At 40.6% G+C, this 26,031-nt stretch overlaps 1 protein-coding gene across 3 annotated transcripts in view; it reads left to right on the top strand.

Moving 5' to 3' along the window:
- INPP5A (inositol polyphosphate-5-phosphatase A) overlaps positions 1–26,031 on the top strand; it is a 333,629-nt gene that overhangs the window by 30,167 nt on the left and 277,431 nt on the right. The gene's annotated exons all lie outside the window — the stretch shown is intronic.

Raw genomic sequence — 26,031 nt, 5'->3', positions numbered from 1 at the left:
GGGAACTTGTGGGTCTTCAGCTGTTCGTGAACTACAGTTCCTAACAGTCTTCATCATTGGTCATACCAACTAGATAGAACACCTAGAAATTGTAACTCAACAGCATCTGGAGAATCACGGTTCCCATCCTTCAGCTAAAGCATAAAGGCTGCATGTATTTCCCAATGCCTTGCAATAAAGAAAATATTGGTGGATAATTCTAGCTACTACAGTATGGATTAGTTCAATTTTATCCATGTTGTAATGATATTTACAAGTGTATATAAACCAGAAATCAAATTACATAATTCAAGCAATAACTTAATTATACTACACTTAAGTAAAATGTAGTATAATTATTACAGAATAAAATCTTTAGAAATTTGATTTAAATTTAAATAAATTTAATTTAATTTAAATTTGATTTAAATTTAAATTTAGAAATTTGATTTAAATATAGAAATTTATAAAATAGGTGTATATTTGTTTCAGATTGATATCTTGGACTGACACGGAATCGCTTGCACTCTTAGAAGTGAGAGAGGACTAAAGCAAACCTAAATTTGTTTTCATTTCTTTTTCATTTAACTGATTCTTCTTATATGTAGTAATCATTTTCTCCTTCTACCACATTGAATATTTTATAATAAATCTAAAGCCTTAGATGTGGCCATGAGCACTCAGGTCATGTACTTCAGACTTACTGGACAAACTGAAGTAGAGAAACTAAGTTCTGATATACTATAGACAACATGTGGAGTGAGTCACTTGATGAATGAGGTTTGTCCTTGACTAGGTAAAAACATGTTCCTGCTGAATGCATCCCACTGTCACAGAATAATAAATTATGGCAAATGCACATCAAATACATTCCCAGGAAGCACTAAATGGAGGAATGCTGGCCTCTTTCTGTTATGCCCAGGACATTTTTATGTGGCTGTAGTAGGAATGTAAGAATCATGAGGAACATCTTAACTATAGTAGCTAGTGGAACAGGCTACCACTTGAAGTGGTGAATTCCCCTTGAGTAAAGGATATCTGCATAGTCAGATAAAGGCTTGATGGTTATAGGTCAGAGATAAAATAATAGATCCTGCATTGAGAAAGGATTGGACTCAGGGATATTTAAGGTTCCTCCTAACTCTCTGGTTTTGTTAAGCAGAATTTGGACTTCTGTTTTCTGTAAATTTACTGTAAGAGCCATGGTGGTGCAGTGGTTAGAATGGAGTACTGCAGGCTAACTCACTGCTCATTCAAGGAGTTCGATTCTGAACTGCTTAAGATTGATTCAGCCTTCCATCCTTTCGAAGTCAGTAAAATGAGGATCCAGTTTGTTGGGGGCAATAAAAGTTGACTTTGTATATAATATACAAATGGATGAAGACTATTGCTTAACACAATGTAAGCTGCCCTGAGTCTTTGGAGAAGGGCGGGATATAAATTCAAATAAAAAAAAAAAGAGGACCCAGATTATTGGGGCCAATATGCTGACTCTGTAAACTGTTTAGAGTGGGCTTAAAGCTCTATGAAGCTGTATATAAATCTAAGTGCTATTCCTAATGCTAAGTTCAGTTAATTATCTTGAGTTGCTTCTCAGAGTCTATTAAAAGTTTATTAAGAGAAAATAAAATGAATTAGTGGGAAGAAACTATGAATTCCACCTGAAAAATTTGAGAAAAAGCTGGGATACTAATGGATTCAAGGCTCCGGGCCAGTTGGATGGATGGATCTGTGGCTCTGGTTTTTGTCTAACTTCTGCCAATGTTTGTTCTTTGTTCTTAACCCTTTTCCTGTGGAAATGTCACCAAGCAAACAGGAAAGTGGGCAGGGAGCAATAGATTTTGGCTTAATATTGGGAGAAGCAAAGTAGCCAAGTCCTCATCAGTTTTCAACTGCTGCAGATTACAGCTATGCTGTCAACACAACTTCACATGTTGAGCTGATATATCAAAGATAATTGCCATTGTTTTCTTGGTAACAAACTTAGGCTTGGATGGAGGGATTTGTTGGTGAAGAGAGAGGGAAAGGGGAGATACAAAGGTTTACATTTTAAATTATATTTTCCATAGGGGCTCTATACAGTATATGAATACATACTGGAATGAATGTGTAGGTAAGATTTTCCACCTCTGACTATTTTCTAGGAAAGTAAAAAAATTGATGTGTGGTAATGATGGAAATCATTTACCTTGAAAATGGATGATGTGTGTTTCTTTAATTTATAGAACAAAGAGCTTCTCATTTCTCATGCAGTACAGTTTTCTGTGATCTCCGTTACATGATCAGCTTAGCCAGCGGTGGGTTTCAAATTTTTTTACTATCGGTTCTGTGGGTTGTGGCTTGGTGAGTGTGGCAGAGAAGGATACTGTAAAATCTCTATTCCCACCCTACTCCAGGGGAAGGTTACTGCAAAATCCCCATTTCCTCCTGATCAGCTGAGACTCGGGAGGCAGAGAATAGATGTGGGCGAGGCCAGTCAGAATTTTTACTACTGGTTCTCCAAACTACTCAAAATTTTCAGTTCTCCAGAACTGGTCAGAACCTGCTGAAACCCACCTCTGAGCTTAGCCTCCTACAAAAGAGAACGTATGACACTTCTGGGAGTGTGGCTGCTTTAAAAAAGCTTTAAAAATCAAATCCAAAGCAAGGTTGTCTCATCCAGCTCCCTCCTTACCGGGAATTTAAAAAATAATTCTCATTTTCCATTTCCATTTACTCCCCATTTAATTTATCCCTCACTTCTGAATTTCAACAAATTAAGTAAAGAATAGTAAACTCATTCGGCACAATGCTACTTGAAATTAAAGAATTCCACAATGTAGACAATCATTTAAGGGTTAGGGTTAAGCAGTTAAGCAGAGTAGGTCTCTAACAAGTGGAATACATGAAAGAATCAATGTATTACCGGTAATTGATTGATTGGTCTTACGTCTTTTGAGTTAAAATATTCTACCCCTGTGAGTGACTTTTCAGTAATAGTCCCTTAATTGTAGCATGGTCTGTTCAGTTACATTCAATATCTTTTATTCTAAAAAAACATTGCTTTATATTCATTTAGCTCTGCTGTTCTTATGACTATTTCTCTGACCTGAGTAATAGCATGGATTGGTTGTTGCCGATTTTCTTTCTTTCTTTGTTTTGAAGTGGTTTGAGATTTATAATTTAGCACTGCTTGCTATTTTGTTATGAGTTTAATTTCATTTTAAGCTACCCAGAAAACCTGCATTATTGATTTACTTTTACTTATTATTTACTTATTTTATTTCTACAGTTACCCATCTCAAAATCATGGCTCTAAATTTTATATATAAATTGGGTGCCTGCAGTAGGTTTTATCTGTTTTTATTTAAAAAAAATTTTTTTTCAATGAATGGGTTTTAGAAATTCTGTTCAGTTCCTGAGACAGCTTCAGATAGGCAAAAACTTGAAATGAATAGAATTTTTTTAATAGAATAGAATAGAATTTTTTATTGGCCAAGTGTGATTGGACACACAAGGAATTTGTCTTGGTGCATATGCTCTCAGTGTACATAAAAGAAAAGATACCTTCATCAAGGTACAACATTTACAACACAAATGATGGTCAATATATCAATATAAATCATAAGGATTACCAGCAACAAAGTTACAGTCATACAGTCATAAGTGGAAAGAGATTGGTGATGGGAACTATGAGAAGATTAATAGTAGTGCAGATTTAGTAAATAGTTTGACAGTGTTGACGGAATTAAATGAGATTTAGTGGCAGACATTGTGAGTTTTAAGAAGGAAACAGAGGTTGCTGTTGTTTTTTCCCCAATTTTTCAGTGTTTGCCTTTATTATAAAGCCACATGGAAGGAATATGATTCATTCCAAGTGCAGATCTATTGGGGCTTCTGCAAATTTCTGACAACTCTTTCACCCTCTGTCTTCACCTTACTGTGCTTTAACAATTGCGCCTCTGTGGATACCAAATCACAGTTCTGGCATTTGCTATTTCAGCAATATTATTTGTTGCTGGTATTGGCAATAATAATCTAGAGAGAGAGGGCTAGATTCCATTAGTTCTAATCCCATTGTTTAGTAGCTCCAAAAAAGAAGAAAATTACAAGAGAAGGCTCGATTGATTAATTGAGCAAATGGGAACATCTGACTCTCAACAACTACATTAATAGATTTTCTCCATGATGATCTGTCCTTAACTTGGTCTTTCAGCTCTCCCAATAGTAAGCAATGGCTATATAAGCACTTCTCATCTTATAACTACGATAGGGACCAGAAAATTCATTGTTGAGCAATGAAACAGCTTTTTTCATTAAACAAGTCACTGTTTAAAAATGCGTTTCTCAGACTTTTCATTCGGCCAGATTTTCACTTGGATATTATTTCTTAGTGCCTTAACTTTTGCACCTGCATTTTTCAGATCCTTTGTTTGAATTGGCTCCTGCACTGCTGCGTTGGATTGCAGTCTGTTCACTTTGGTACCCTATGTAGCCATAATGTTCTGGAAACCATTTTCAGGATTGGGAGTTTGTTTATAAATATCTTTCAAGTCTCTCTTGGCACTAGGATTTGGCATAGTTATTTTGGTATCAAAATCCATTCCAGCATCATATAAACAACACAATGAAGGACAGCTTTTAAAAGGGCAATTGTGGCCTGTGTATTGTCTCCTATGGGTTTGGTGCACAGATTCTTCCACTCTAGGGTAAATTTGGAAATTGTACTATATAGAGAGAACAGAAGTATGATGAGATCCAAAATATTGATTCTGTTACCGAGAAGAATTTTGGATCAGTAGAAATCTCAGAGACAGGATTGGACTTGATAGAACAAGGTGGTTGTCTTAGGCAATATATTTGATATAGCAATAGCATTTAAACTTATATACTGTTTCACAATGCTTTATAGCCCTTTCTAAGGGATTTACAATGTCATCATATTCGTCTGAACAATCTGGATCCTTATTTTACCGATCTCAGAAGGATGGAAGACTGAGTCAACCTTGAGCCAGTGGGAATCGAACTTTGTCAGTCAGCATAATTAGCCTGATATACTGCATTTAACCACTGCGCCACCATGGCTCTTCATGGCAAATTGTGAGCTATGAATTTTGAACTATGTTTGGATTTACAAACATAGTAACTTAAGCCAAATTTAATATAGACCAGATTTGCTGGACTATAGCCGCTTAAAATGATAAAAGAATTGGTGACTTTAGTGAGAAATGAAAGGCTCGATTTCAGCTCTTCAAGCTAGGTAAGGGCAAGAAACAGAAGTAGCAGGAAGGTTTTTTATTGTAGGGTAGAATAATTTATTGTAGGGTAGAATAACAGAACCTTGAAACCTTACAGAATTTCCTTCTGCCCCATCTTTTTTCTACTAAGCTAAATCAAGTTGGAGTTAAAAAAAAATTAATGCTTCCCATCTTCCAAGCACTAAGTAGTCTTTTCTTTTTCAGTAGTTTAGTGCTTCTTTCCCAAGGCCAGATCTATATTCTTTTGTATTCAAGAAAGCTTTTTCATGGGCCTCTTGCAGGAGGATTGATGAGTTAAATGAAAACAGATAGGGAAATGTCGACATTATCACCAAGGATAAAGACCTCAGAATAGAAACAGCATAATAATACAGGATTTATTTATTTTGTTTGATGGTGAACTCTACAAGTATACAAGGTGAAAACTTTTTAAAATACTGAAAATCTGAAAGAGTCATTCACCATTTTAAAAAGCACATTATCCTTGGTGAATTGTTTGCAGTGAAGACCACCTAAAATTAATTAGTTTCTTTTGGGTCTAGATTTGAAATGTGGATGCCTTCACAAATTGGGGTGCTATGGGAGCGGGCCTTTTGTTCACAGAATGGCTGCTGAAATGAGACCAGATACAAAGGACCAATTTCTCAAAAAGGGAGCTGATGAAGGTGTTCTCCTGCCCATTCTTTCTACCTCTATCACTCACTCTTTTTTAATCCACTATCTAACTTTTCTGGACAGGTGACATTGCTTCCAGAGAAGTTAGAGAGACAAAACGCTTGTCTCTCTCCAAACCTAATCCTTTATTCTTTGCCAAGATTGTCTTTTTATTTGGAAAATAAATGCTGACGATTTGCTCTCTAGAAGATATTAAATTTTGTTATTTAAATTAAAAGCATAAAAACAAAACAAAAAGATTGGGCAGGCATGAGAGAATGGTACATGGCGTCTCGATACCCACAGATTGTACTAGTTGACTACCCCCGAGATGCAACAGGAAGGTTGCTATGTATGTCCAAAATGTTATGGCGATCAGAGTTTATGCTGTCAGATTAGATTCTAGCCTGGATCAGTTCTTTTTTTTTTTTTAAGTGTACAGCTGTTCTTGTGCTGTGGAACAATTGGCAACCTAACAGTTGTTGCACTGAGCCTTCATGAATTATTTTTGCTGTGGGTGTATTTATGAAATGTCAAGTGTTGGGCCTCTCAGAATTATTTGGCTTGGTCTAAAGTCAAGTCAAATAATGAGCTAGCTGTAAAAAGTGTGCAATATATAAACATGTGCTTTTGCCGGGTCATCTTTGTTTAAGGTGAAGGTAGAACAAAGGAATGTACTTAATTAATGACTTGATAGATACTGTTCAGGTCTAGTTAAATATGGAAACACAGAACTAATACAATACGACAAAAAACTGCACATTGCTGGTTTGGTTAGTTTTGTCCTGTTGTAATATAAACTTTTATCCTTGAACTTTAGAAGCTGCAAATTGGGGCACTAATTTGCAGCACAATTTTCTGTGTTTAAGGGCTGATTTTTCACAGGCGTGATATCTTTTACAGGTAGTCCTCAACTTACAACAATTTGTTTAGTGACTGTTCAAAGTTGTAATGGTTGTATTGAAAAATGTGACTTATGAGCATTTTTCATAGTTACAACCTTTGCAGCATCCTCATGATTGCGTGACCAAAATTCAGACACTTGGCAACTGGCTCGTATTTATGACATTTGCTGTGTCCCAGGGTCATGTGATCTCTTTTTGCAACCTTCTGACAAGTAATGTCAATGGGGAAGCCAGATTCATTTAACAATCCCAGGTTACTAACTTATCAACTGCAGTGATTCATTTAACAACTGTGGCAAGAAAAGTCATAAAATGGGGCAAAAACTCACTTAACAAATGGGGCAAAAACTCACTTAAGAACAGAAATTTTGGGCTCAATTGTGATCATAAGTTGAGGACTACCTGTATTCACCTGGATGGCATCCTCCAGCTTCTTTTCCTGCTAAAAGTCAAAAGTAGTTTTCTAATATGCTGGCTCAAGTAGTGCAGTACCTTCTGGTCTATGTGGTGTGCTTTATTTTGTGGTAAGCAATCCCATCCATTCACCTGGCTAATATATGCTGCATAATAGGAATGGCCCCACATTTCCAGTCTCTGTTGCTGCCTTTGTGAGCTATTTCATTGTGGGCTGGACCAGATTCTGCAGATAGGCAGACTGGCAGGCTTTATTGTCATTTTTTACTGTGAGCACAATGGCATGCATTAAAAATGAAATTCTGTTGCCTGCTCTCAAAAGTTTACACATACATAAAACACATATACACATTATTTATTTATTAATTTATTTATTATTTAAATTTTTATACCGCCCTTCTCCCGAAGGACTCAGGTCGGTTCACAGCCTAATAAAAAATACAAAATAATACAATATAAATACGATTAAAATATAATTAAAAAACTTATTAAATTGGCCACGGTTAAAATTTAGAATAAAAACCCATTAAAAACCCATAAGTTTAAAAACTAACCCAGTCCAGCGCAGATGAATAGGTGAGTTTTAAGCTTGCGACGAAAGGTTCGGAGGTCCGGAAGTTGACGGAGTCCTGGGGGGAGTTCGTTCCAGAGGGCGGGAGCCCCCACAGAGAAGGCCCTTCCCCTGGGCGTCGCCAGACGACACTGTCGCGCTGACGGCACCCTGAGGAGTCTCTCTCTGTGAGAGCGCACGGGTTGGTGAGAGGTATTCGGTAGCAGTAGGCGGTCCCGTAAATAGCCCGGCCCTATGCCATGGAGCGCTTTGAAGACGTTCACCAACACCTTGAAGCGCACCCGGAAGGCCACAGGTAGCCAGTGCAGCCTGCGCAGGATAGGTGTCACGTGGGAGCCACGAGGGGCTCCCTCTATCACCCGCGCAGCTGCATTCTGGACTAACTGAAGCCTCCGGATGCCCCTCAAGGGGAGCCCCATGTAGAGAGCATTGCAGTAATCCAGACGAGACGTCACAAGGGCGTGAGTGACTGTGCATAAGGCATCCCGGTCTAGAAAGGGGCGCAGCTGGCGCACCAGGCGAACCTGGTGGAAAGCTCTCCTGGAGACGGCCGTCAGGTGGTCTTCAAAAGACAGCCGTTCATCCAGGAGAACGCCCAAGTTGCGCACCCTCTCCATCGGGGCCAATGACTCGCTCCCAACAGTCAGCCGTGGACTCAGCTGACTGTACCGGGATGCCGGCATCCACAGCCACTCCGTCTTGGAGGGATTGAGCTTGGGCCTGTTTCTCCCCATCCAGACCCGTACGGCTTCCAGACACCGGGACAGCACTTCGATAGCTTCATTGGGGTGGCCCGGTGTGGAGAAGTACAGCTGGGTGTCATCAGCGTACAGCTGGTACCTCACACCGAAGCCACTGATGATCTCACCCAGCGGCTTCATGTAGATGTTGAACAGAAGGGGCGAGAGAATCGACCCCTGCGGCACCCCACAAGTGAGGCGCCGCGGGGTCGACCTCTGCCCCCCCGCCAACACCGTCTGCGACCGGTTGGAGAGATTCTGTATATACACACACACACCCTACATATAAATACGTACCTACATATACATATCGCTGTCCATCTTGAATACATATCGGAAAAAGAAAACTTTAGAGTTCACAAAGTTTATACTATATGAAATAAAACTGTGGCTGAATCTGGATGTTCTTCAGATACCACGAAGCCTCCTCCCAGAAGGTAACAAGGAAAACAAGTCATGAAGAGGATGTGTAGTGTCCTAGACAATACTGTGGACCCTGATCAAGCATCGCTTATATGCTATGTCCTGGATAGACAGAAGTGAACTGCTTGCTAATAATCTTCTCTGCCATCCTCACCACTGTGCACCGCCTTCCTGTCCAAAGCAGTAATGCTTCCAAAACAGACTGTAATGCAATGTGACAGGATGCTCTCCATCGTTTCTCGGTAGAAAGTGGTAAGGACAGGGGAAGGAAGATTTACTTTTCTCATGTAAGGCAGAAAATGCAGGCGCTGCTGTGCCCGCTTCACCAGTGTTTTGCTTTTGAGTGACCAAACCAGTCTACTTGTTAGCTGCACACCCAGAAACGTGATGCTGATAATTTACCTTCTAAATCAAGTGACAGGGATAATCATACAACTATGGGGTTTTCTTTGTTTATTTCTTGGGACAGCAAGGAAAGCCACTTGTTCAGCAAGACCAGTTCATGGAAAGGCAAGTGATCGGTCCATAGTTTGCTGATGTGTGTGGGATGAGAAAAGAAGCTGTGGGAGGCACCATACAGTGGGCTGTGGGCTGTGCTGCTAAGACAGAATATTGGACATCCCCATGGCTAAAGCAAAGAAAGAGGTTGAAATATGGAAAAGGATTTCTTAAGGCAATTTCATGTCTAACCGGTTTATATACAGATGTCAAGTAGCCTAGGATTTCAGTGCATAAATATCATATGTAAGTCAGGATGACTTCAATGGGGCTCTTTTAAGCTTACATGTGATAAAATACATGGAAACAGATAGATGCAGAATATTTGAGTGTAGCTTGGAAGTCTGGCTTCCTTTACAGGGAAACAGTAATTCCGGTGCCATTTTAAATGTTAATATTATGAAATGCATTTTCAACCAGGAGATAAATGTAGACTATCCCAGAGGTGGGTTTCAGCAGGTTCTGACCAGTTCTGGAGAACTGGTAGTAAAAGTTGAGTAGTTCAGAGAACCGGTAGTAAAAATTCTGACTGGCTCCGTCCCCATCTATTTTCTGCCTCCCAAGTCCCAGCTGATTGGGAGGAAATGGGGATTTTGCAGCAACCTTCCCCTGGATTAGGGAGGGAATGAAGATTTTACAGTATCCTTCCCCTGCCATGCCCACCAAGCCATGTCCACCAAGCCATGCCAAGCCCACTAAGCCACACCCACAGAACTGGTAGTAAAAAAATTTGAAACCCACCACTGGACTATCCCATCAAAACCTGAATTTTCGGAACTAGGAACTAGTATTTATTCTTCCTTGATTAAATAAGGAAAGATAATGTGTAAATAAATGTAGCACACAATAATAGACTGTGACTCAATGAAATTGAGTGATTAAATTGTATTGATTTCAGAGACTGGAACAAGATAACTAAATGCATGAATTGGACCACTACATTGTCTGAAATATGAATATAATAGTAGTTGAAAGAGGAATATTTAGCTTTTGGTATATGTGGTACACACATGTCAATCTGCATCATAGTTAATGACAAATATAGTTTCTCTGCTATGTGCACAATCCTGAACCTTGGGATTTTTCTCATATCACTTTTTGTTTCTCTCTTGTCATCATTATTAGCATCATTACAGTACATTTTAAATTGTTATTTCTTTTACTGGATTTTAGCATCTGTATTTGTGGCTTGAAGTCCACCATGATATCCTCTGGATAGATCTGAGTTACAGTTTAAATCAATTAAAAATGAAATTAAGATTCTATTCTGACAAAGTACAAGACAGCACAGAGATAAAAAACCAAATTCTGTATGCAGTAAATCTAAGACCCCTGGCATTTTCAATTAAAGACTCTCAGTACTGCTGCCTGAGGTTCTGCAGATCTGCTGCCACTCAAACTAGATTAGGGGAAAGCAATCTTCTGCTGTCTAGATATTTTGGAGTACAGTTTCCATAACGCCTGCCTGTTAGCACGTAGCTTATGGGAGTTACCTTCCAACAAATTGTGGCTTATCGGAAATCTTTGTAATTGGGCCCACACTCTAATTTAGCATTAAGTAGCATCTGATGTTCTTTATTTAACCATTCTGTCCCTTGGCTATTACATAGAATGCACAAGAGAGCTTCTCCAAGACAGGCCTAATATGTCAGTATTTTTGTTTTGGAACAAATACTGAAGAAAGATCCAGAGGATGTGAGATCTGGAGAGAGAGGGAAGAATTTCCTTTATTTCATTGACTAGAGGAGCTGGAAGTGGAAAGACAGCCAAAGATGCTGGTTGCCACTTTGGCTTGATCGATGAAACACCTAGGGAAGGCAGGTGACTTTCCTGGTCCTGAATATCAACAGCAGCTTTGTTCCTGATGGACCACATATCTGAGCTTAGGGGGGGAGGGAGGAATATCCAAGCCAAGAAGCACAGCTGCCATTAGTGAAATGGTAGTGCTGACCTTAAGCTGTCAGGAAGTAAGTGAATCCAGGAAAATATTCTTGGTGCAGATTCTCTGTATTTGTAAGAGCCAAAGAGGAGGTTTTTTGGGGGGTGAGGTGAGGAGGAGGAGGAGGAGGTAGAAATGCTGAATACAGATCTCATCTACCCTCAAAAGCTTGACAAGATTCCCTTTTGAAAACAAGCAGTCCCTTGCTGAGCACACTGGTTTGAGTTATATAAGCATATTGCTTTAATACGAAGTCTGTAACAGTAAGAAAACTCTTCTAAAATGTTAGGCCACAGTTGTGCATGACTCCCCCAAGGAAAAAAAACTTTTTAACAGTCAAATAAACCAACAAAATTCTGTTGGGATTAGTTCAATTATTTTTCTGTAAATGTTTAAGCTCCCTCACATGCAAAAACCATAAAATTCAAAATTACAACCAAGCACACAAGCAGGCCAAGAAAGTAACAACAATGAAAGTGGCAATAACAAAGAACTCTAAAGTCGTCCTCCCATCAAAAAAGCCCCCCTCCCTGAAACTAGTGTGGTAATCAAACATCATGTTGATATCAGGCAGTTCTCCTTGTTTGTTTCTTCCCTTATGTTGTTGTAACCATCTCAAGGACTGTGTGTGTGAGAGAGATTTTGGAGCTTTCTAAGTAAATAGTGCTGGGATTTGTCCAAGAAGATCTGAGTCAGCTATTAAAATTTGCGGAAATCACTAGATTTGCCTTAACTGTAATTCCTTAAAGGGATTCAGTTATAGTTTTCTGAACCTGCATGAAGGGCTTGATGTTAAGGCAATGAAATAACAACCATGTATCCCACTATGGAGGGATACACTCCTAGAGAGATAGAATGAGTTCAAAGATATTTGGCAATACAGTCCTATTCTGAGTCCTTCGGGAGAAGGGCGGTATAAAAATTAAATAATAATAATAATAATAATAATAATAATAATAATAATAATAATAATAATAATAATAATAATAATAATAATTAGTTTTCCATATATTTTTTATTATTTTGATTACAATAGAAAAACTAAAATTAAAAAAGTAAGAAAAAATACAAAGTGCAAGAAAAAAAATAGTGTGCGAATTAAGTGATTTACCTTAACCTTTCATTACAACAAGTAGAGACAAATTTAGTAACAATAAAGTTAAACAGTTGTGCCTTCATCCCGTACCCCATTCCTTACCTATAAGCAAATTAATAAAACATCAATTTTTTCAAATTTGATGTGAACAAAAAGTCCATTAAGGTTTGCCAGAACCTTGTAAATAAATGCCTTACTTAAACATTGTTGAAATACACCAACTTTATATTTCTTCCTTTTACTTCTAATAGTAGTATTATTTACTTCTTAATATTTAGTTCACTCAAATATTATCTCAGGATTTGATCTCTTTAATTCTTGATCCCATTGCAGAGACATCTTCAAGGTTTTAAAAAGCTTCTTTTGTAGATCCAATAATAAAATATTTTCATGGTTTGCCATTTAATTCCTCTTTAATTTTTAAACTTTATATATCCAATAAAGCATCCCTTACCAAATTATTCTTGGCCTGTCATATGTAGTTCCACTTTCAGTATAGACAAAATGTGCTCCACATCTATCATTCCCTGACATATTTTGGGAATAATCTGTCTATAGAATCAGACATCATTACTGAAACTGTTAATATTATAGCTATTAATTTCTGCCTGTGTTCTTCAAAGATCTCCTTTAATATTTCCAATGTTTTCTGTCATTTTGTAAGTCCCAGTTAACCTACACCAAAAGCTGGTTTGTATTTTTTTCCTTTCTACTTAGAATCTTTCGTCTTCTCTAATAACCCATCATTTATCTTTATTATGAAACCAGATAATCAAAATAAGCCTATTTCCCACAAGAACCTGTTTTTGTAGCTAATTCCAAAAGCTTATAGTAAAAGTCAATATTCCAATTGTAAATGGACCCTTAATCCATTTGTAAGTTTCTTAGATCAAAATCTTGTTTAAGTTTTTGTTTATTTCAAATTCTTCAAGTTGTTCAAACTTACCAGGTGACTTTTGACTCGTTATTCCAAAGATCCCCAGTAGTTTTAATATGGTTAACAGGCAATACATGATAGAAAGTAAGGCTTGCAAAATTAGTGTTCTTTAAAGGTCTATGCTATCATTGTGAACAAAATGGCTAATTTCTTTGACTCCCAGTGCTCAAACTCATGGCAGATAGTTATCTTCGCCATGCCTCCATTGGAAGTCCCACAATTTAATCTTATTCATGTTACCTTAGATCCTGATAGTATTTTGGCAAGAACAATCTTCTGTGTGAAACATAGTCACTTTAGTAACAAATTTTAAACCAAAAATGAAGCTTCTCCATTTCCTGAGGTTTATGCAACAAATATGAGTCTTTCTCCAGGATTTGTGAAGTGTTGGGCCCAGTTAAGGTTTGTTACGACTGGGAAGTTTAGTAATGCTTATTGATTTTCTAGAAGCTAAAATCTAATTTATGGTTGACTAAATTAAGGCTGCTGGTACTTCTGACTTTGCATGACTTTCAGACCTCAAGGGAGCCAGGTGTTTGGGATTTCACTACCAGTAGTTCTAATGTGAAAAAGTTATTTTTGTTAATGTGAGGAGGTATAATAACGGAAATGCCTTAACACAGGGTGGAATAAAAGTGACCTGGGTTGATTCACAAACAGTTAAGGAAATGAAGACCTATATTTGGATAGGCGACGGTTAGGTGCTAGGCGACCTTAGAGCTAAATTGGAAAAAAAAAAACATCCAGAAGAAAGCAAGAATTTATTGTTTAGAAAAGCATATTATTATCAGAACTTGAGCTTGGCTCAAGGAAACCTATACTAGAGTTGTACAATGCTTTGGATTTGAGGGCAAAAATGGTTTTATGAAATAGGAATGTTCATATCGTACTCTCTACAACTCATTAAAGCAGCTACTTTTCTTAATATCCAGAGCTGCCTTTTTGTTTGCGTTGTCATGCCAGGAAAAGTCACTTCATTTAAAGAACTGGAGACAGATGTTACACATAGACCTCTGTATACTCTGAAGGTCCCTTCTATCGCAGAACCCAGAATTCTGTACAGTCCTAACCTTTACCTTATATCAGTGGTTCTCAACCTTTATAGTGCTGCGACTCCTTTAATACAATTCCCCACGATGTGGCGACCTCTTTAATACAATTCCCCACGATGTGGCGACCCCAACCGTAAAATTATTTTCATTTTGAATTTATCGCGCCTGAAGCCATATTGGCTAGCGATCTGAACTGCTTGCGATTGCCTTGAGGATGGAGGCATTAAAGCGGAGACTCCTTTCCTATTAAGTTTATCACGCCTGAAGCCAGATTAGGCTAGCAATTGGGAGTGATTGCAGCTGGCTTGAGAGGGAGACATCAGAGCAAAGATTTCTCTCTTTTTTAATTGATCGCGCCTGAAGCCGAATTCGGCTAGCAATTTGAAGAGCCTGCAGCTGGCTTGTGGAGTCAACCATTGGAGCACGATTCTTCGACTCGCAAGTATACTTCCCATATTTCCGATGGTCTTAGGCGGCCCCTGGCAAACCATCATTCGACCCCCAACGGGGTCCCAACCCACAGGTTGAGAACCGCTGCTTATATGGATGAGAACATTGCCCATCTCCTCCGCTGATCCCCACTGCCTGGAAGCGCCCAAAAATGCGACATACAGAGGCCAAAAACAGGGTGTGTGGAGGCCGAAAACGCGATGCGCAGAGGCAGCGATCTGCGGCAACATGCTCTAGCGATCCCCGCAGCCTTGAACGGGTCTGAAATGGAGAGTTCGGAGACTGAAAATGCAAGGCACAGAGGCCAAAAACGTGAGGCACAGAGGCGGTGATAGTCTGTGGCAATCCCTGCAGCCTGGAACAGCTCTAAAACGTGACGTGCAGAGGCCAAAAATGGCCGACGGGTGGGGGTGGTAGGTGGGCGGGACTATATGTGGTGTATAAGATGCACCCAAATTTTCACCCTCTTTTAGGGGAGGAAAAAGTGTGTCTTACACTCCAAAAAGTGCGGAATTTGCAGGACAGTCATCTCCTGAGACCACTTTAAAGTAGGGAAAGCCTATATTATATATATATATTATATTAATATATATTTATATATATTAGTCAACATAATTTATGCAACTATTGTAAAATACCAGTAGTTGGGAGGCCAGACAAATTGGAAAGGACAAAAGAAAAGTAAACATACTCCTTCTGAAATAATGCAGTATCAAAATGCCAAGTCTTCGTTGAAATGAATACATCTTTTTATTTTGGCATTATTCCAACAAGATCATGTGGGATTTGACATATAGTACAGTTTTCAACAAAGCACATACCATCTCATATGGAACACAATAATTTTTAAACTTTTCTGGACTGTCTCTAATATTTCCTTCCTTGTTGATCTATTATTAGCTCTCAAATCTACTTGCTGTTGCATGGAAGTAAACAGTGTGATCTTTTCCACTGGACGGAAACATCTTTCTGTAAGGATAAGAGTGAATGTGGAATAGGATTTCCTGGGGAAACTGATACTCCCTATAACCAGACATTTGCTTTGAACTCTTAGTAATAATTATTCTTTTCCTTAACAAACACGCAAATAAGAGATGTCCAACTGAATGGTCTTTATCCATTAGTGCAATCCTCTCAACTGCAGTAATATATTTTGAGAAGAGTGGAAGCAGACGACTCTCTTAAAAAGCAATGGAAGGTGGTAGTATTTCATATGATCTTCCTGCATTTAAAATTGTGAACTCAAGTCATGAAATTTGGATCTGAATGGTCAGCTTCCTCGAGCTGGATTACCATGACATGGATGATACATGCAAGATGATTAAAAGATCATTTTTGACTTCTGGAATCTTTAATAGTGTGTCAAATTGATCTCTCTGTGTAAAATACATGTGTCATATAAACAGGTATGACAGCCCCTGTAAGAGAAGTGGTATTCTTAGCATAGCACATATGCTCCTTCATTATTTATTTATTTATTTATTTATTTATTTATTTATTTATTTATTTATTTATTTATTTATTTATTTATTTATTTATTTGTCACATTTCTATACCGCCCTTCTCCGAAGACTCAGGGCGGTTTACAGCCAAGATAAAATCGCACAGATACAGACGTTAAGAACATTATTAAAAATCTAATTCAAAAATTTGGCCCAATAATTTAAAACTGATAAAATATAAAATAAACCCTAATAAAACCACCCATGCTAAAAATTGCGATTAGGACAACCCTGCACGATGGAATAAGAGTCTTAAGCTCGCGCTTAAAGGTCCAGAGGTCAGGGAGTTGGCGTAGCCCCAGGGGTAACTCATTCCACAGGGCAGGAGCCCCCACAGAGAAGGCCCTCCCCTGGGAGCCGCCAGTCGGCATTGTTTGGCTGACAGCACCCTGAGGAGGCCCTCCCTATGGGAACGCACAGGTCGATGGGAGGCTTTTGGTGGCAGAAGGCGGTCCCGTAAGTAACCCGGTCCCAAGCCATGGAGTGCTTTAAAGGTGAGAACCAACACCTTGAATTGCACCCGGAAGACCACCGGTAACCAGTGCAGCCTGCGAAGGAGAGATGTTATATGGGAGCTACGAGACGTTCCCTCTATCCCCCACACAGGCTTATAACAAGATTTTTGAGCCGTTTGGGAGGACCAAATATTTCTTCATAAGTGGTGCTTACTGGATGAAAACAACTTGTTTGTCCAGTAGTCTGTCTGTTAATGTATTTGTTAGTGGAACAGTATGTATTTATCATTCTGTTGGTCCTTGCTATTCTAGTGAACCATAGAAATACACTTTACAAATAATGACTGTAATTATCTTCCTTGATCTCTTTTGCGCTCATTCCATCATACAGGTACTTTGATTTCAATTCTCCTTTGATAGGAGAAGAGAATAGTTCAGTGAGGACTTTTATCTTGCTCTACTACTGCACAACAATATTATTTTTGGGGAATAAGGGTAATTCTCTTTAAGTCTGTACTGGATCCAGGCTTAGTATGTGTAAGCATGGTTGGCTCAGGAATTCTGGGAGTTGAAGTCCACAAGTCATAAAAGCCATAGTTTCCCACCCTTGCTCTATAGGATGACTATTTAAAGCAGGGGTTTCCAACCTTGGTCCCTTTAAGCAAAGCTGGCTTAGGGACTCTGGGAGTTGAAATCCACAAGTCTTAAAGGGACCAAGGTTGGAGACCCCTGATTTAAAGTGTCATTGGTTGACTTCATTAGCTATAACTCTGGAACCAAGTTATTGTGAAAAATCTTGGATAACTACATTCCTAAACAACCTGGAATCTCCCAGTTTTATATAGATTTCTACACTTAAATTTGACTATTAAAATGATAATCGTATTTGTAGCATATTCAAATCAGATTGTTTAGTGCCTGTTCAAAATTACAACAGCACTGAAAAAAGTGACACATTGCCATTTTTTATAATTAGGACCATTGCAGCATCCCCATGTTCATGTGATCAAAATTCAGACACTTGGCCACCGAATTGTATTTATGATGGTTGCAGTGTCCCAGGGACATGTGATCACTTTTTGTGGCCTTCTGGCAAGCAAAGTCAATGGGGAAGCCAGATTCACTTAATTGTGTTACTAACTTAACAACTGCAACGAGTCACATAGCAAATGTGGCAAGAAAGGTGATAAAATGGGGCAAAATTCACTTAACAACTATCTCACTTAGGCCTCTGGTGGCTCAACAGACTAATGCAGTCTGTTATTAACAGCAGCTGCTTGCAATTACTGCAGGTTCAAGTCCCACCAGGCCCAAGGTTGACTCAGCCTTCCATCCTTTATAAGGTAGGTAAAATGAGGACTCAGATTGTTGGGGGCAATAAGTTGACTTTGTATATAATATACAAATGGATGAAGACTATTGCTTGACATAGTGTAAGCCGCCCTGAGTCTTCGGAGAAGGGCGGGATATAAATGCAAATAAAAAAAAAACACAGAAATTTTTGGCTCAATTGTGGTCGTAAGTCGAGGACTATCTGTAATTTTTCAAGATTACATTCTTGTTTTCTCATACTAGTTAGTCTTCCCATTTTCCCTGCCATCTAAATCAGGGGTCCCCAACCTGGACCAGCACCGGTCCGAGGCATGCCAGAAACTAGGCTGTGCAAACAAGCGAAGCCCCATTTGCAAGATGCAGACAGCACACAAAACCCTACTCCCTCCGGACCGAAATCCTCTCTCCACGGAACCAGTCCCTGGTGGCCAAAAGGTTGGGGGCCACTGATCTAAATGATAATATTGGAGTATTATATATTGGAAAGAGAAACTCCAAAACTGTCAGACACTGAGAAAGGGGTGGGAGTCAGACAGCACTCTGATCAATGGAAGATTTGCAAATAGAACTCGAAGGGTATCAGCCATCAGGGCCATAGGCTGATCACCTTTACTGTAGATAAGGGGCGTCAAATTTATGTTGTTATGGTGGCGTCCCATGACGTGTCGTGACTTTTCCACCCTTTGCTAAACTGGGCATGGGCATGGCTAGTGCATGACTAATTAAATTAATTAATTAAATAAATTAAATTAATTAAATAATTAAATCAGTGAAGACCTGGACGGAGGAATCAAAATTAAAGCTACAGGCATGTTTTGACTGCACTGATTGGAATATTTTTAAAGATACCTCTGCAGACCTGGATGAACTCACAGATACTGTAACATCATATGTCAGCTTTTGTGAAGACCTATGTGTACCTACAAGGAACTTGAGAATGTACAGTAACAACAAACCTTGGTTTACACCTAAACTTAAGCAGCTACAACATTCCAAAGAGGAAGCCTACAGAAAAGGTGATAAAATGCTGTACAATTGGGCCAGAAATGCACTAACAAGGGAGATCAGAGCAGCAAAAAGAAGCTACTCTGAAAAGCTAAAGAATCAGTTTTCAGCAAATGAACCAGCAAACATGTGGAAAACTCTTAAAAATATCACCGGCTATGGCAAACCTCCTTCCCAGGCTGAAGGTAATCAACAACTGGCAGATGACCTGAATGAGTTTTACTGCAGGTTTGAAAGGAAACTACAGCCTCCACAACCCCCATCTCAGACACACCAACAACAGCCAAGCCTCCTACAACTGACCCCATTTCATTGGGTTCACAACCCCTAGTGATCACAGAAAAGGAAGTGCAGGATCTATTTCACAGACAAAAGCCAGGAAAAGCTCCAGGCCCAGACAAGATAACTCCTTCTTGCTTAAAAGTCTGTGCTGACCAATTGGCCCCCATCTTCACCCATATTTTCAATAAATCACTAGAGATGTGTTATGTTCCTTCTTGCTTCAAACGCTCTACCATCATCCCAGTGCCGAAGAAGCCCACCATCAAGGAACTGAATGACTACAGACCAGTTGCTTTAACATCTGTAGTCATGAAAACCTTTGAAAGGCTAGTGCTTTCCTACTTGAAAACCATCACGGATCCACTGTTAGACCCCTTGCAATTTGCATACCGAGCAAATAGATCTACAGATGATGCTGTTAATATGGCTCTGCACTACATCCTATAACATCTTGAGTCTCCAAAGACCTATGCAAGGGTCCTTTTTGTAGACTTTAGTTCAGCATTCAATACCATCATTCCAGACATTCTTCTAACTAAGCTAAACCAGCTACAGGTACCGGAACAGACTTGTAAGTGGATCACAAGCTTCCTAACAAACAGGAAGCAGCAGGTGAAGCTAAGCAAGATCACATCAAATACCTGTACAATTAGCACAGGGCCCCCCCAAGGCTGTGTGTTCTCCCCACTTCTCTCTGTATACCAATGACTGCATCTCCAATGATCCATCTGTTAAGCTACTGAAGTTCGCAGATGACACAACAGTGATTGGTCTCACTCGAGACAATGATGAATCCGCATATAGACGAGAGGTCGAACGATTAGCCTTGTGGTGCAACCAAAACAATCTGGAACTGAACACACTCAAAACCATAGAAATGGTGGTAGACTTTAGGAGAAACCCTTCCATACTTCCACCTCTCACAATACTAGACAACCCAGTATCAACAGTAGAAACCTTCAAATTTCTAGGTTCTATCATATCGCAAGATCTAAAATGGACAGCTAACATCAAAAACATCATTAAAAAAGGACAACAAAGAATGTTCTTTCTGCGCCAACTCAGTAAGCTCAAACTGCCCAAGGAGCTGCTGATCCAGTTCTACAGAGGAATTATTGAGTCTGTCATTTGCACCTCTATAACTGTCTGGTTCGGTTCTGCAACCCAACAAGAAAAACACAGACTTCAGAGGATAATTAGAACTGCAGAAAAAATAATTGCTACCAACCTGCCTTCCATTGAGGACCTGTATACTGCACGAATCAAGAAGAGGGCCGTGAAAATATTTACAGACCCCTCACATCCTGGACATAAACTGTTTCAACTCCTACCCTCAAAACGACGCTATAGAGCACTGCACACCAGAACAACTAGACACAAGAACAGTTTTTTCCCGAAGGCCATCACTCTGCTAAACAAATAATTCCATCAACACTGTCAAACTATGTACTGAATCTGCACTACTATTAATCGTCTCATAGTTCCCATCACCAATCTCTTTCCACTTATGACTGTATGACTATAACTTGTTGCTGGCAATCCTTATGATTTATATTGATATACTGACCATCAATTGTGTTGTAAATGTTGTACCTTGATGAACGTATCTTTTCTTTTATGTACACTGAGAGCATATGCACCAAGACAAATTCCTTGTGTGTCCAATCACACTTGGCCAATAAAATTCTATTCTATTCTATTCTATGACGCATCCGGGCTGCAGGCCACAAGTTTGACAGCTCTGTTGTAGATGATGCCCTATTGAATTGGATAAGCAGGATTCCTTTTTGAGGATAGTATCTGGGTTGTTAAGAAGAGTTAGAGCACACTAAGCTGCTTCTTAATCAAGAGTTCCCAGCTTCTTCAAACCCTGTGATAGATGTTCTAAGTGGCTTATTATATAGGAGCAAAATATTGTTGGGAAAGAGGTTCTCCCAAGTACTACCAGTAAAATAAGTTGTCCGATTTTCTTGTGCTGTACCCAAAGCAAGCATGAATTTTTTTATTTTATTTTTGGCAGAAGCAACCATAGCACAGCAGCAAAAGCAATTCCATGTAAGGTGTTTTTGGGAAACGCAGATGGAGGGAGATAAGAGCCAGAGCTGCCTTTAGAGGCATGCTGATGTTTCTTAAAAGCCTCAAAAACAGCCCCCGTAAGGCAGTGTGAGCTTGCACCAGCAGAAGCAATAGAGAGTTCTGATTTTCTAACAGTCAGGAGATGTGATCTTTCATAAGTACTTGTTTAATTTTGAGGACTTTTTAAATATTAGCTTTTAGCCTGATGTTCCAGGTATAGTTGGAAATTCTGGGAGGTACAATCCCAGCTGGAGGTTACCAGTGTTGCAGGCAACTAAATTGAACAATATGTCTATGGAAATTCTCAATCATCCAGGTCATGGTGCTTTTTTTCCCCAAAAGGCAACTGGACTTCCTTGGTTTTTTTCTTTGAAAACTCCCCACCAGTCAGTTAGAACTAAAGAAACTTCTTGGACGAGAAGCTAAATGTTTTTCAAAGGAAAAAACCCAAGAAAGTCTAGTTGCCTTTTGGAAAAATCACCTTGGTTTTTTTCTTTGAAAACTTCTCCCCACCAGTCAGTTAGAACTAAAACTTCTTGGACGAGAAGCTAAATGTTTTCAAAAGGGAAAAAAAAATAAGAAGGCCTAGTTGCCTTTTGGAAAAAACACCTTTGGGACAAATTGAACAACAAACAAACTGATTTTCAGGCTACAAGTCTGTTATCCCTTTGTTTACTTATTTGCAAATGAATTTTGTCTCTTTCCTTTAAATAAATGTGTGTTTGGTTTGAGACTTAAAATGGATTGAATTCAAGCATTCTGGTTTTTTTTAAATGGTTTGCATATTGAGAAGCACACCTGCTAGCTAACTTGTTAAACTAGAAAATGACCTTTTAAAAATGCATAATAAACTGGACTTGGTTTAGACTCAACCCCAAATGGCAGATTTACATTCATTCTGCTGCTTTTGAAAAAGTATTTATTTACTTAAATTGTTTATGACCACCACTCCAATACACCCTGGGGCGACTTGTAAATAACTGTGAACTCTGTATAGACTCTGGGCAGCTTCATAAATGTTTTTATAAAAGAAAGGAGTTCAGCCTCCCATATCTTGCATCAGTTTTGCTAATAAATTCTTAGTTATATCCTTGAGATGATCAGAGTTGTGGCCTTCTCCTCTACTTAATCTTCCATTTAGCTTTTCTGTGCCTTGGGTGTGGCTGCTTCCCCCCACCCCCCAGCTTTGAACTTAATTCTTTGCTGTCTTTTTTCATTTTCCTCTTTACCGGTGTGCATGTCGCTTGTATAAAGCCTTTGGTAGTTCATCTGGCTAGTCTCTTTTCTGAGATACTTTATTCCATTATTTTATTTCCTGGCTCTAGTCTCTGATGTTTCCATGCAGCAGTCAATCTTCTTCACCTTCATTATTTTAGTCCCTTCCTCTTTCCAGGGGTTGGTTGGCTGGCTGGCTCTCCCCTTTCCCCCTCCCTCTCTCCCCCCTCTTTATCTCCTGTCTCTCTTTTTCTCTCCCTCCCTCCCTCCCTCCCTCCCTCATTCTCTCCCTTTCTCTCTCCCTCCCTCCCTCCCTCCTACTCTCCTCTTTCCCTCCACTCTTTCTCTCCCTTTCTCTCTCTCTCTACCTCCCTCCTCCTCTCCATTCCTCTTTCTCTCCCTCTCTCTACTTCCGTCCTCCTCTCCATTCCTCTTTCTCTCTCTCTCTCTCTCTCGCCCTCTCCCTTCCTTTCTTTCCTTTTCTCTCTCCCTCGCTCCCCCCTCTCCCTCCCTCCTTTTTTCCCTTTCTCGCTCTCTCTTTCTCTTTCCCTCTTTCTCTCCCTTTCTCTCTCTCTCTCTCCCTCCCTCCCCTCCCTCCCTCCTTCTCTCCCTTTCTCTCTCCCCCTCTTCCTCCCTCCCTCTTTCCCTTTCTTTCTCTTTCTCTCTCCCTCTCTCTCCCCCCTCCCTCTTCTATCAACCCAAAAAGTATTTTGGTATTTATTTTTATAATGTCTTTTGTATTAATTTTACTCTAGTATTGGAAAGCATTGCGTTTTATACTACTGCATAAAAATTAGGCCTTTAAATACATTTAATTTTGGCTCTCCTATCTGTCTTTTTTTCTAAGGTAACAAGTTGTTTTATGGATGTTGATTTAATCCAACAAGTCAACTAATGAATCTCCCTTGTTGTGTTGGCAGTTTTTACCACATATTCTAAAGGTGTTTTTTGTACTAGAATAAAATTTTATAGTATCAGCCCAAAATTTCAGCACATCCAGATGGTATCTCTGTTGTTCAAGGAACAAATATATATTTTGAGATGTCTTTTCCTGATATGAATTTAATAAGCATCCTTTCTCCCCCACCCTCTGCTTGTTTTTCTTTTTTAAACAAACTACCATTGTATATTTAAAGGTTTTGATGAAAGACAGCAGATACAGAACTAGAGTTTACTATACATGCACACTCACACTCACTCACTCACACACACACACACATACACACACAGAGACCACATATATTCTTAGTCCAAGTGTCAGGGTTCTGACTGATGCCCTAATTAAATCATGAGCCTCAAGCCAAGCTTCAAAAGAAATCCAGTTATTTATTAGGAGCGTCATGTTGGTTCCGTCCCAGGCGCCTGATGGACCCTGAGAGGTTCCTGACGGAGCTTGGGCCATTCCCTGAGGATCTGGCCCACGGCTTGACTGAGGAACTAGTTGTGGCCTGGGAACAGGCGCGGCTGGGGCCTTGGACCGTGTCGTGCCTTTGCGGCCTCTGACCCGGCGTAGGTCTCGCCCGGCCCCTTGGTTTTCCGAGGGGCTGAGGGAGATGAAACGCCGGAGAAGACGCCTAGAGAGTACTTGGAGGTCCAGTCGTTCTGAAGCTGATCGGACACTAGTTAGGTCCTATTCTAGGACCTACCTAGTGGCAATGAGGGAGGCGAGGCGTTCCTACGCTTCCACCCTCATTGCGTCGGCAGATAACCGCCCAGCCGCCCTGTTTCGGGTGACCCGCTCCCTCCTTCATCAGGAGGTGTGGGATGATCCTTTGCAGGGACGTGCCGAGGAGTTTAGTGGTTATCTATACGATAAAATCGCTCAGCTCCGGGATGGTCTGGACCGAAATTGGGATGATCCAAGCGAGAGAGAGGAGGCACGTCTTGTTGAGTCTGTTTGGGATGAGTTTGACCCTGTGGCTCCCGAGGCCGTGGACAGGTTGTTGGAGAGGCTCCACGCCACCACATGTTTACTGGACCCGTGTCCTTCCTGGCTGGTACTGGCCACTCAGGAGGTGACACGAAGCTGGCTCCAGGGGATTATCAACGCTTCTTTGTTGGAAGGAGTTTTCCCTGCCGCCTTGAAAGAGGCGGTGGTGAGACCCCTCCTCAAGAAGCCCTCCCTGGACCCAGCTATTTTGGGTAATTATCGTCCGGTCTCCAACCTTCGCTTTGTTGCGAAGGTTGTAGAGAGTGCTGTGGCGCGGCAGCTACCCCAATACCTGGATGAATCCGTCTATCTAGACCCGTTCCAGTCCGGCTTCCGACCCGGATACAGCACGGAGACAGCTTTGGTCGCGTTGGTGGATGATCTCTGGAGGGCCAGGGACAGGGGTTATTCCTCTGCCCTGGTCCTATTAGACCTCTCAGCGGCTTTTGATACCATCGACCATGGTATCCTGCTGCGCCGGTTGGGGGGATTGGGAGTGGGAGGCACCGTGTATCGGTGGTTCTCCTCCTATCTCTCCGACCGGTCGCAGATGGTGTTGACAGGGGGGCAGAGGTCGGCCGCGAGGTGCCTCACTTGTGGGGTGCCGCAGGGGTCGATCCTCTCGCCCCTTCTGTTCAACATCTATATGAAGCCGTTGGGCGAGATCATCAGTGGCTTTGGGGTGAGATACCAGCTGTACGCTGATGACACTCAGCTGTACTTTTCCACCCCGGGCCACCCCAATGAAGCTGTTGAAGTGCTGTCCTGGTGTTTGGAAGCCGTACGGGTCTGGATGGGGAGAAACAGGCTCAGGCTTAATCCCTCCAAGACGGAGTGGCTGTGGATGCCGGCACCCCGATTCAGTCAGCTGCAGCCGCAGCTGACTGTTGGAGGCGAGTTATTGGCCCCAAAGGATAGGGTGCGCAACTTAGGTGTTCTCCTGGATGAACGGCTGTCGTTTGAAGATCATCTGACGGCCGTCTCCAGGAGGGCCTTCCACCAGGTTCGCCTGGTTCGGCAGTTGCGTCCCTTCCTTGATCGGGATGCCTTGTGCACAGTCACTCATGCGCTCGTTACCTCTCGCTTGGATTATTGTAATGCTGTCTACATGGGGCTCCCCTTGAGGTGCACCCAGAGGCTTCAGTTAGTCCAGAATGCAGCTGCGCTGATGATACTCAGCTGTACTTTTCCACCCTGGGCCACCCCAATGAAGCTGTTGAAGTGCTGTCCTGGTGTTTGGAAGCCGTACGGGTCTGGATGGGGAGAAACAGGCTCAAGCTTAATCCCTCCAAGACGGAGTGGCTGTGGATGCCGGCACCCCGATTCAGTCAGCTGCAGC

The sequence above is a fragment of the Ahaetulla prasina genome, chromosome 6 (assembly GCF_028640845.1).
Source record: "Ahaetulla prasina isolate Xishuangbanna chromosome 6, ASM2864084v1, whole genome shotgun sequence".
NCBI classification, from domain to species: domain Eukaryota; kingdom Metazoa; phylum Chordata; class Lepidosauria; order Squamata; family Colubridae; genus Ahaetulla; species Ahaetulla prasina.
The sequence above is the reverse complement of the archived record's forward strand: the minus strand, read 5'-3'. Positions and strand labels throughout refer to the sequence as shown.